The sequence below is a fragment of the Melanerpes formicivorus genome, unplaced genomic scaffold, assembly GCF_026170545.1.
Source record: "Melanerpes formicivorus ecotype bairdi unplaced genomic scaffold, bMelFor1.0.p_v2 SCAF_932, whole genome shotgun sequence".
Lineage (NCBI taxonomy): Eukaryota > Metazoa > Chordata > Aves > Piciformes > Picidae > Melanerpes > Melanerpes formicivorus.
The window spans coordinates 32,501-45,000 of NW_027143284.1; positions in this window are offsets into that span (position 1 = coordinate 32,501).

The window sequence follows — 12,500 nt, forward strand, 5'->3', positions numbered from 1 at the left end:
ACCGCCTCCCCCCCCGCCCCCGTTGCCGGTTTGCGCGGCGCCCCCCCTCCCGACGTTGCCTCTTGCCGCTACCCCCCGCCCCCCCCCCGCTGCCGGTTTGCGCGGAGCCCCCCCTCCCGACGTTGCCTCTTGCCGCTACCCCCGCCCCCCCCCGCTGCCGGTTTGCGCGGAGCTCCCCCTTCCCGCCGTTGCCTCTTGCCGCTACCCCCGCCCCCCCCCGCTGCCGGTTTGCGCGGAGCCCCCCCTTCCCGCCGTTGCCTCTTGCCGCTACCCCCCGCCCCCCCCCGCTGCCGGTTTGCGCGGAGCCCCCCCTTCCCGCCGTTGCCTCTTGCCGCTACCCCCGCCCCCCCCCCGCTGCCGGTTTGCGCGGAGCCCCCCCTTCCCGCCGTTGCCTCTTGCCGCTACCCCCCGCCCCCCCCCCGCTGCCGGTTTGCGCGGAGGCCCCCCTTCCCGCCGTTGCCTCTTGCCGCTACCCCCGCCCCCCCCCGCTGCCGGTTTGCGCGGAGCCCCCCCTTCCCGCCGTTGCCTCTTGCCGTTACCCCCGCCCCCCCCCCGCTGCCGGTTTGCGCGGAGCGCCCCCGCCTGCCGTTGCCTCTCGCCGCGGCCACCACCGCCCCCTCCACACCCCCGGGCCCCCGTTACCGGTTTGCGCGGAGCCCCCCCTCCCGACGTTGCCTCTTGCCGCTGCTGCCACCCCCAGCTCCCCACACCCCCCGGCTCCCGTTAGCGGTTTGCGCGGAGCCCCCCCTTCCCGCCGTTGCCTCTTGCCGCTACCCCCGCCCCCCCCCCCGCTGCCGGTTTGCGCGGAGCCCCCCCGCCTGCCGTTGCCTCTTGCCGCGGCCGCCACCGCCCCCCCCACACCCCCCGGCCCCCGTTACCGGTTTGCGCGGAGCCCCCCCTCCCGACGTTGCCTCTTGCCGCTGCTGCCACCCCCAGCTCCCCACACCCCCCGGCTCCCGTTAGCGGTTTGCGCGGAGCCCCCCCTTCCCCCCTTCGCGGGCTGCCGCTTCCCTCCCGGGCTGCCCGGCTGCTCTCTAACCCCTGCGACCGAGGCGGCGCTGTTAGGGCGGCCGTGCCGGTGCCCCTTGCCGCAGCTAGCCTCTCGCCGCTGCCCCTCCCGTCCGTCGTCCCCCGTCCCCAAAAACTTGCTGCTCTCCACGCTGGAGCCTGCCCGGGGGAGGTTGCGCTCCGCTCCTCCGGCCCTAAAGCCGCCCTCGCCCGCCCCCCGGCTTGCCGCTTGGCTCGGCTGCCCGCCCGCCCGCTAATCCCCCCAACGCCCCCACCCCAAAAACACCCCAGCCCTACCGCATGCCGCTCCCCCTCTCCCCGCTCTCGCTGACCGCTGCCACCCCCCCCCCACCCCTCCCCCCCGAAACAAACCCCCCAGCCCTACCGCATGCCGCTCCCCCTCTCTCCCTAGCCTGCCCCCCCCGCCGTCGCTTGCTGCCGCCGCCGCCGCCGCCGCCGCCGCCGCCGCCGGGACCCGCCTCGGTCTGGTGGCGCGCGCTCGGAGATCCCCGGCTACCCGTCCGTCCGTCCGTCCCTCCCTCCCGCCCCGCCCCGGGGGAGGGCCCGGGGCAGCGCGGGCAGGCGGGGAGCAAAAAAAGGCGCGGGCGCCAAAAAACGTCGGGGTCCCGGGGTGGCGGAGGGGGGCGGCGGCGGGGGCGGCGGCGGGTACACGGCGCCGGGTCCAGGGCGCCGGGTCCAGCCCGTCCCGGGGCGGGGACAGGTGGTGTCGTCCGTCCCCGCCCCCGTAACCTGCTCTGAAGCATCCGCTTCCCGCCGCGGTTCGCCCTCCACCCCCCCCGCCGCACACGCAGCTGCCGCTTCCCGCCGCCTCTGCCCCCCGCCCCGGGATCAACCACCCGCCGGGTCCAGCCGGTCCCGGTCCCGGGAACCTGCTCCCGGGGCCAGCCGGAGCCACGCCCCCTCCTCTGACGCTTCCAGCTGCCGCCTCCCCTCCCACCCCCCAAACTCACACTGGCCCTCGCCGGCCCGCCCACCCGCCTACCTGCTTGCCCGCCGCCGCTGGGTGGCGTGCCGGACACTCTCGCACACAGGTACACAGACAGGGACACAGGGACACAGGCACTCGGGCACACAGGGACACAGGGACACAGGGACACAAGGACACAGGGACACAGGCACTCAGGCACACAGGGACACAGGGACACAGGGACACAAGGACACAGGGACACAGGCACTCAGGCACTCAGGCACTCAGGGACACAGGGACACAGGGACACAGGGACACAGGCACTCAGGCACTCAGGGACACAGGGACACAGGGACACAGGCACTCAGGCACACAGGGACACAGGTGGCGGGCCGGAGGCCGCTCTCCACTGTGTGGCAGGGGTCCAAGAGCCACCCCAGCCCAACCCAGAGGGTCTTTTGCACCTCTCTAGAGGCCACCCAGAGACCCCAGGCCGCAGCAGAAGCCTCCCCCGCATGCTCTGCAGGCTTCCGACCCACCCCAGGCCGCACCAGAAGCCTCCCCCGCATGCTCTGCAGGCTTCCGACCCACCCCAGGCCGCAGCAGAAGCCTCCCCCGCAAGCTCTGCAGGCTTCCGACCCACCCCAGGCCGCAGCAGAAGCCTCTCCCGCACGCTCTGCAGGCTTCCGACCCACCCCAGGCCGCAGCAGAAGCCTCTCCCGCACGCTCTGCAGGCTTCTCAGCCACCCCAGGCCGCAGCAGAAGCCTCTCCCGCACGCTCTGCAGGCTTCTCAGCCACCCCAGGCCGCACCAGAAGCCTCTCCCGCACGCTCTGCAGGCTTCTCAGCCACCCCAGGCCGCACCAGAAGCCTCCCCCGCACGCTCTGCAGGCTTCTCAGCCACCCCAGGCCGCACCAGAAGCCTCTCCCGCACGCTCTTCAGGCTTCTCAGCCACCCCAGGCCGCACCAGAAGCCTCCCCCGCACGCTCTGCAGGCTTCTCAGCCACCCCAGGCCGCACCAGAAGCCTCTCCCGCACGCTCTTCAGGCTTCTCAGCCACCCCAGGCCGCACCAGAAGCCTCCCCCGCACGCTCTGCAGGCTTCTCAGCCACCCCAGGCCGCACCAGAAGCCTCCCCCGCACGCTCTGCAGGCTTCCCACCCACCCCAGGCCGCAGCAGAAGCCTCTCCCGCACGCCCTGCAGGCTTCTCAGCCACCCCAGGCCGCAGCAGAAGCCTCTCCCGCACGCTCTGCAGGCTTCTCAGCCACCCCAGGCCGCAGCAGAAGCCTCTCCCGCACGCTCTGCAGGCTTCTCAGCCACCCCAGGCCGCAGCAGAAGCCTCTCCCGCACGCTCTGCAGGCTTCTCAGCCACCCCAGGCCGCAGCAGAAGCCTCTCCCGCACGCTCTTCAGGCTTCTCAGCCACCCCAGGCCGCACCAGAAGCCTCCCCCGCACGCTCTGCAGGCTTCTCAGCCACCCCAGGCCGCACCAGAAGCCTCTCCCGCACGCTCTTCAGGCTTCTCAGCCACCCCAGGCCGCACCAGAAGCCTCCCCCGCACGCTCTGCAGGCTTCTCAGCCACCCCAGGCCGCACCAGAAGCCTCCCCCGCACGCTCTGCAGGCTTCCCACCCACCCCAGGCCGCAGCAGAAGCCTCTCCCGCACGCCCTGCAGGCTTCTCAGCCACCCCAGGCCGCAGCAGAAGCCTCTCCCGCACGCTCTGCAGGCTTCTCAGCCACCCCAGGCCGCAGCAGAAGCCTCTCCCGCACGCTCTGCAGGCTTCTCAGCCACCCCAGGCCGCAGCAGAAGCCTCTCCCGCACGCTCTGCAGGCTTCTCAGCCACCCCAGGCCGCAGCAGAAGCCTCTCCCGCACGCTCTGCAGGCTTCTCAGCCACCCCAGGCCGCAGCAGAAGCCTCTCCCGCAAGCTCTGCAGGCTTCTCAGCCACCCCAGGCCGCAGCAGAAGCCTCTCCCGCACGCTCTGCAGGCTTCTCAGCCACCCCAGGCCCCAACAGAAGCCTCTCCCGCACGCTCTGCAGGCTTCCGACCCACCCCAGGCCGCAGCAGAAGCCTCTCCCGCACGCTCTGCAGGCTTCCGACCCACCCCAGGCCGCACCAGAAGCCTCCCCCGCACGCTCTGCAGGCTTCCGTCCCACCCCAGGCCGCACCAGAAGCCTCCCCCGCACGCTCTGCAGGCTTCCGTCCCACCCCAGGCCGCACCAGAAGCCTCCCCCGCACGCTCTGCAGGCTTCTCAGCCACCCCAGGCCGCACCAGAAGCCTCCCCCGCACGCTCTGCAGGCTTCTCAGCCACCCCAGGCCGCACCAGAAGCCTCCCCCGCACGCTCTGCAGGCTTCTCAGCCACCCCAGGCCGCAGCAGAAGCCTCCCCCGCACGCTCTGCAGGCTTCTCAGCCACCCCAGGCCGCAGCAGAAGCCTCCCCCGCACGCTCTGCAGGCTTCTCAGCCACCCCAGGCCGCAGCAGAAGCCTCCCCCGCACGCTCTGCAGGCTTCTCAGCCACCCCAGGCCGCAGCAGAAGCCTCCCCCGCACGCTCTGCAGGCTTCTCAGCCACCCCAGGCCGCAGCAGAAGCCTCCCCCGCACGCTCTGCAGGCTTCTCAGCCACCCCAGGCCGCAGCAGAAGCCTCTCCCGCACGCTCTGCAGGCTTCTCAGCCACCCCAGGCCCCAACAGAAGCCTCCCCCGCACGCTCTGCAGGCTTCTCAGCCACCCCAGGCCGCACCGGAAGCCTCTCCCGCACGCTCTGCAGGCTTCCGACCCACCCCAGGCCGCAGCAGAAGCCTCCCCCGCACGCTCTGCAGGCTTCTCAGCCACCACAGGCCGCACCAGAGGATCTTTTGCACCTCTCTGGACGCCACCCAGAGACTCCAGGCCGCACCAGAGGCCCCCCCCCCAACCATTTACAGGCTGCAGTGCCAGCCTAGGCCCTGCTGGCAGCCTCCCTTGTCTGCTTTGGAAGGCCTCCCATCCACTCCAGACCTGCCTGGAGGCCTCCCTCGACTGCTCCCGGGGCCCTCGAAGCCACCCTAGGCCTTTCTGGAGGACCTGCTCGACCGCTCGGGCGGCTTCTGACGCACCCTCGGCCATCCGGCGCCCAGCAGCTCCCAGGGACAGGCACCGGCCTCCCCCTCCGGCCGCCCCTGGGGCCGGGGGTGGCTCGGACTCGGCGCCCCCAACGTGTCGTCCCGTCCCCCCCCCCCCCCCCCCGCACCGCCGAACATTCGCTGCAGCCGAGGGCTTGCCGCTCGACGCCTACCCCATCCGCCCAGCCCCCCGCTGCCGCCCGGCGCTGCCCCGGCCGCTGCGCCCCGCCTCTCATCGCTCCCCCCACCCGGCAACCGGCCGCCGGGCACGGCAAGTCCCAGGGCAGGGAACAGGTGCTGCCGGGACCCCGTGCTGGCTGCCGGCTTCCCGGGGCTGCCCCGGGCACGGACAGGTCGCCCCCCCGCCCCGGCGAATGTTCACCGAACCGGCTGCCGGCTGCCTTCGAGCACCCCCCGCCCCCCGCCACTATCGTCCCCCCCGCCCCCCCTCCGCCTCCGCTGCCGCTTCTCCCCGCACCGCCTCCACTGCCTCCCCCCGCCGCCGGCGAACGAGTCGCCGGATCCGTAGGGTGCCGGGAGCCCGAACGGCGAGCGGCTCCGGCTGCTGCCGGGACCGCGGGGCTTCGAGCCGCTCCGGCCGCGCCCGGGACCCCGTGCCGGAAGCCGGCATCCCGGGACGGCCCCGGGACGGCCCCGGTCGCCGGCCGGGTGACGTTCAGCGAAGCGGCTGCCGCCAGTCTTTGGGCCTCCCCCGTGCCGGGGCCGCGGGGATTCGAGCCGGTCCGGCCGCGGCCGGGATCCCGGGCCGGACGATGGCTTCCCGGGCCGGTCCCGGTCGCCTCCCGGGTGACGTTCACCGAAGCGGCTGCCGGCTGTCTTCGAGCCCCCCCCCGCCTCCGCCTCCGCTGCCGCTTCTCCCCGCACCCCCTCCACTGCCTCCCCCCGCTGCCGGCGAACGAGTCGGCGGATCCATACCGTCCCGAGAGCCCGAGGCGGCGGCACCCAGTGCGGGTCCGGCCGAGGCCGGGACCCCGTGCCTGTCGCAGGCTTCCCGGGACGGCCCCGGAACGGCCGCGGTCGCCGGCCGGGTGACGTTCACCGAAGCGGCTGCCGGCTGTCTTCGAGCCCCCCCCCCTCCGCCTCCGCTGCCGCTTCTGCCCGCACCTCCTTCACTGCCTCCCCCCGCCGCCCGCGAACGAGTCGGCGGATCCGTAGGGTGCCGGGAGCCCGAACGGCGAGCGGCTCCGGCTGCTGCCGGGACCGCGGGGCTTCGAGCCGCTCCGGCCGCGGCCGGGACCCCGTGCCGGAAGCCGGCATCCCGGGACGGCCCCGGGACGGCCCCGGTCGCCGGCCGGGTGACGTTCAGCGAAGCGGCTGCCGCCAGTCTTTGGGCCTCCCCCGTGCCGGGGCCGCGGGGATTCGAGCCGGTCCGGCCGCGGCCGGGATCCCGGGCCGGACGATGGCTTCCCGGGCCGGTCCCGGTCGCCTCCCGGGTGACGTTCACCGAAGCGGCTGCCGGCTGTCTTCGAGCCCCCCCCCGCCTCCGCCTCCGCTGCCGCTTCTCCCCGCACCCCCTCCACTGCCTCCCCCCGCTGCCGGCGAACGAGTCGGCGGATCCATACCGTCCCGAGAGCCCGAGGCGGCGGCACCCAGTGCGGGTCCGGCCGAGGCCGGGACCCCGTGCCTGTCGCAGGCTTCCCGGGACGGCCCCGGAACGGCCGCGGTCGCCGGCCGGGTGACGTTCACCGAAGCGGCTGCCGGCTGTCTTCGAGCCCCCCCCCCTCCGCCTCCGCTGCCGCTTCTGCCCGCACCTCCTTCACTGCCTCCCCCCGCCGCCCGCGAACGAGTCGGCGGATCCGTAGGGTGCCGGGAGCCCGAACGGCGAGCGGCTCCGGCTGCTGCCGGGACCGCGGGGATTCGAGCCGCTCCGGCCGCGGCCGGGACCCCGTGCCGGAAGCCGGCATCCCGGGACGGCCCCGGGACGGCCCCGGTCGCCGGCCGGGTGACGTTCAGCGAAGCGGCTGCCGCCAGTCTTTGGGCCTCCCCCGTGCCGGGGCCGCGGGGATTCGAGCCGGTCCGGCCGCGGCCGGGATCCCGGGCCGGACGATGGCTTCCCGGGCCGGTCCCGGTCGCCTCCCGGGTGACGTTCACCGAAGCGGCTGCCGGCTGTCTTCGAGCCCCCCCCCGCCTCCGCCTCCGCTGCCGCTTCTCCCCGCACCCCCTCCACTGCCTCCCCCCGCTGCCGGCGAACGAGTCGGCGGATCCATACCGTCCCGAGAGCCCGAGGCGGCGGCACCCAGTGCGGGTCCGGCCGAGGCCGGGACCCCGTGCCTGTCGCAGGCTTCCCGGGACGGCCCCGGAACGGCCGCGGTCGCCGGCCGGGTGACGTTCACCGAAGCGGCTGCCGGCTGTCTTCGAGCCCCCCCCCCTCCGCCTCCGCTGCCGCTTCTGCCCGCACCTCCTTCACTGCCTCCCCCCGCCGCCCGCGAACGAGTCGGCGGATCCGTAGGGTGCCGGGAGCCCGAACGGCGAGCGGCTCCGGCTGCTGCCGGGACCGCGGGGCTTCGAGCCGCTCCGGCCGCGGCCGGGACCCCGTGCCGGAAGCCGGCATCCCGGGACGGCCCCGGGACGGCCCCGGTCGCCGGCCGGGTGACGTTCAGCGAAGCGGCTGCCGCCAGTCTTTGGGCCTCCCCCGTGCCGGGGCCGCGGGGATTCGAGCCGGTCCGGCCGCGGCCGGGATCCCGGGCCGGACGATGGCTTCCCGGGCCGGTCCCGGTCGCCTCCCGGGTGACGTTCACCGAAGCGGCTGCCGGCTGTCTTCGAGCCCCCCCCCGCCTCCGCCTCCGCTGCCGCTTCTCCCCGCACCCCCTCCACTGCCTCCCCCCGCTGCCGGCGAACGAGTCGGCGGATCCATACCGTCCCGAGAGCCCGAGGCGGCGGCACCCAGTGCGGGTCCGGCCGAGGCCGGGACCCCGTGCCTGTCGCAGGCTTCCCGGGACGGCCCCGGAACGGCCGCGGTCGCCGGCCGGGTGACGTTCACCGAAGCGGCTGCCGGCTGTCTTCGAGCCCCCCCCCCTCCGCCTCCGCTGCCGCTTCTGCCCGCACCTCCTTCACTGCCTCCCCCCGCCGCCCGCGAACGAGTCGGCGGATCCGTAGGGTGCCGGGAGCCCGAACGGCGAGCGGCTCCGGCTGCTGCCGGGACCGCGGGGATTCGAGCCGCTCCGGCCGCGGCCGGGACCCCGTGCCGGAAGCCGGCATCCCGGGACGGCCCCGGGACGGCCCCGGTCGCCGGCCGGGTGACGTTCAGCGAAGCGGCTGCCGCCAGTCTTTGGGCCTCCCCCGTGCCGGGGCCGCGGGGATTCGAGCCGGTCCGGCCGCGGCCGGGATCCCGGGCCGGACGATGGCTTCCCGGGCCGGTCCCGGTCGCCTCCCGGGTGACGTTCACCGAAGCGGCTGCCGGCTGTCTTCGAGCCCCCCCCCCGCCTCCGCCTCCGCTGCCGCTTCTCCCCGCACCCCCTCCACTGCCTCCCCCCGCTGCCGGCGAACGAGTCGGCGGATCCATACCGTCCCGAGAGCCCGAGGCGGCGGCACCCAGTGCGGGTCCGGCCGAGGCCGGGACCCCGTGCCTGTCGCAGGCTTCCCGGGACGGCCCCGGAACGGCCGCGGTCGCCGGCCGGGTGACGTTCACCGAAGCGGCTGCCGGCTGTCTTCGAGCCCCCCCCCCCTCCGCCTCCGCTGCCGCTTCTGCCCGCACCTCCTTCACTGCCTCCCCCCGCCGCCCGCGAACGAGTCGGCGGATCCGTAGGGTGCCGGGAGCCCGAACGGCGAGCGGCTCCGGCTGCTGCCGGGACCGCGGGGATTCGAGCCGCTCCGGCCGCGGCCGGGACCCCGTGCCGGAAGCCGGCATCCCGGGACGGCCCCGGGACGGCCCCGGTCGCCGGCCGGGTGACGTTCAGCGAAGCGGCTGCCGCCAGTCTTTGGGCCTCCCCCGTGCCGGGGCCGCGGGGATTCGAGCCGGTCCGGCCGCGGCCGGGATCCCGGGCCGGACGATGGCTTCCCGGGCCGGTCCCGGTCGCCTCCCGGGTGACGTTCACCGAAGCGGCTGCCGGCTGTCTCCGAGCACCCCCCCCCCCCTCCGCCTCCGCTGCCGCTTCTGCCCGCACCTCCTTCACTGCCTCCCCCCGCCGCCCGCGAACGAGTCGGCGGATCCGTAGGGTGCCGGGAGCCCGAACGGCGAGCGGCTCCGGCTGCTGCCGGGACCGCGGGGATTCGAGCCGCTCCGGCCGCGGCCGGGACCCGGTGCCGGAAGCCGGCATCCCGGGACGGCCCCGGGACGGCCCCGGTCGCCGGCCGGGTGACGTTCAGCGAAGCGGCTGCCGCCAGTCTTTGGGCCTCCCCCGTGCCGGGGCCGCGGGGCTTCGAGCCGGTCCGGCCGCGGCCGGGATCTCGTGCCGAACGTCGTCTTCCCGGGACGGTCCCGGGAGGGCCCCAGTCTCCTCCCGGGTGACGTTCACCGAAGCGGCTGCCGGCTGTCTTCGAGCCCCCACCCCTGCCGTGGCCGCGGGGATTCGCCCCGGTCCGGCAGCTGACGGTTCCCTGTGCCGGACGCCGGCTTCCCGGGACTGCCCCGGGCCGGTCCCGGTCGCCTCCCGGGTGACGTTCACCGAAGCGGCTGCCGGCTGTCTCCGAGCACCCCCCCCCCCCCTCCGCCTCCGCTGCCGCTTCTGCCCGCACCTCCTTCACTGCCTCCCCCCGCCGCCCGCGAACGAGTCGGCGGATCCGTAGGGTGCCGGGAGCCCGAACGGCGAGCGGCTCCGGCTGCTGCCGGGACCGCGGGGCTTCGAGCCGCTCCGGCCGCGGCCGGGACCCCGTGCCGGAAGCCGGCATCCCGGGACGGCCCCGGGACGGCCCCGGTCGCCGGCCGGGTGACGTTCAGCGAAGCGGCTGCCGCCAGTCTTTGGGCCTCCCCCGTGCCGGGGCCGCGGGGCTTCGAGCCGGTCCGGCCGCGGCCGGGATCTCGTGCCGAACGTCGTCTTCCCGGGACGGTCCCGGGAGGGCCCCAGTCTCCTCCCGGGTGACGTTCACCGAAGCGGCTGCCGGCTGTCTTCGAGACCCCACCCCTGCCGTGGCCGCGGGGATTCGCCCCGGTCCGGCAGCTGACGGTTTCCTGTGCCGGACGCCGGCTTCCCGGGACTGCCCCGGGACAGCCCCGGTCGCCTCCCGGGTGACGTTCACCGAAGCTGCTGCCGCCTGTCTTTGTCCCCCCCCCCCCGTGCTCTCCCTCAGCCGGGAGGTAGACGTGCTCTCCCTCGGCGAGTAGACGTGCTCTCCCTCGGCGAGTAGACGTGCTCTCCCTCGGCGAGTAGACGTGCTCTCCCTCGGCGAGTAGACGTGCTCTCCCTCGGCGAGTAGACGTGCTCTCCCTCGGCGAGTAGACGTGCTCTCCCTCGGCGAGTAGACGTGCTCTCCCTCGGCGAGTAGACGTGCTCTCCCTGGGCGAGTAGACGTGCTCTCCCTGGGCGAGTAGACGTGCTCTCCCTGGGCGAGTAGACGTGCTCTCCCTGGGCGAGTAGACGTGCTCTCCCTGGGCGAGTAGACGTGCTCTCCCTGGGCGAGTAGACGTGCTCTCCCTTGGCGAGTAGACGTGCTCTCCCTCGGCGAGTAGACGTGCTCTCCCTCGGCGAGTAGACGTGCTCTCCCTCGGCGAGTAGACGTGCTCTCCCTCGGCGAGTAGACGTGCTCTCCCTGGGCGAGTAGACGTGCTCTCCCTCGGCGAGTAGACGTGCTCTCCCTCGGCGAGTAGACGTGCTCTCCCTCGGCGAGTAGACGTGCTCTCCGCGGAGATCGCGCTTGTCGCCAAGGGGTCGCTGTTGCGCTCTGCCTCCGCCTACGTCATCGTACAAGCCGGCGTGATTTCTGCGACCTGCCGCTGGGCGGAGGTCGGCTGGTTGTGCGCTCGCGGAGCTGACGGCCCTCCAGTTCCGTATATGAGGGAACGAGTGACGCCGAGCACTCCCAGGGCAGCGCTGCCGAGCGGCTGCTCCAAGCCACCCGCCAGGCGGCTGGGCAGGGGTCCGTCTGGCTTCTCGGTGGCTTTCCCCCGGGTCAGAGAGGGGACCCGCGGGGCCGAGCAAAGGCGCGGCGGTTTGGAGCGGCCGCTGGCGCACCCTCAGCGGTGTTGGATGGGTTTCGCTCGTCCGTGAGCCGGAGCCCAGCCCGGGCTCGGCAACGAAAGAGGGGAGAAGAGAAAAAGTTGACGAGTGGCTGGCGCCGGCCACTGCCGAAGTGTGGAACCCCCGAAGCGAAGTTTGCCCGGTGGGGCCCGGGGGCAGAGAAAGCCGGGGAGACGTGGTGCCGGCGTCGGTCCCACCAAGAATGGAAAGCAAGCCCGTCCAGGCACGGCGAGAGAGAGCCCGGTAAGGGGCAGAGAGAGTTCCCAGCACTGGACCCTCTTCACGGGGGTTCCCCCCCATGGCCAAAGCCGCAGCCCGCGGGGGCACGGCATCTAAGGGAAAAGCCAGCGGCGGTGACTGGCCACTCGTATGCTATGGAGCCCGGCATGGGGGGAGGAGGGCAAGCCGGTGCCCCAGCACGGCTTCCTCCTGGCTCCAGAGGGGCGCCCCGTGATGGAGATGTAACTCGGTGCAGCTTGAGGGAAAATGCAAGCCCACATTTCGGGGAGGCAGAGGTGCCCTGTGAGCCGGTGCGGCCCGGTGCAGCTTGCCCCCCCCCCCCCATCTCTGGAGGGCGCCCCGTTTGCTCCTCCGGCGTGTTGCCCGCACGCCGAGCCCCGTGCCTGCTGGCTGCTCCCGAGGGCGGTGGCGGGTGCGCGTGGCTGTGTCTGTCCCAGAAGAGCGAGGCCGTGGGGCCTCCGCTGGCTTCCTTTCCTTCCGTCCTTGTTGATCGATGAGGCCTTTCGGGTCGCGTCGGAAAGGGCCCCCGGCCGGCAGGGCAAGGGCGGTCTTCCTTTCCACTTCGCTTCCCGTCGCGTGTGAGGTGTCGTCCTCGTTCCCCCAGCCCCGAGCGGCTCGAGCGGGGGGGAGCCGTGGCGTTAGCGGCCCGGCGCGTGCCTTGCCGCATCCTCCCCTTTCCACCTCCCCCCCGGCGCTGGGGCAGGGTTCGGGGACCGGTCTACCGCAACCGGCTTTGTGACTGCTGCGTGGCCCCGTGAGTTTTCAGGTGTCCTAAAACGCGTGAGGCGCCGGTGTCGTCCTCGGTTCCGGGTACCCGCGGGTGCCGGCCGCGAGCAGCTGCGTGTGGCGGGGGTTGGCCGAGCCGAGAGCGAGGCGGCGGCGTCGCAAAATTTAAAAGGGGCTAAAAGCGGCGCCGCGCGTGAGGCCTCACCTGCCCGGGTGGGGTCCCCGAGGGTTCCTCCCTAAATGAAACCTCTAGCCTGAGAGGGGCGGCTTTGTGGCCCGTCCCCCCGCCCGCTGCCGAGCGAGCCGCCCCGGCTCTAAGGTCCTGGCGTGCCGGGGGCGCGCCCCGTTTCCGCGGGTCGCTGTCTCCT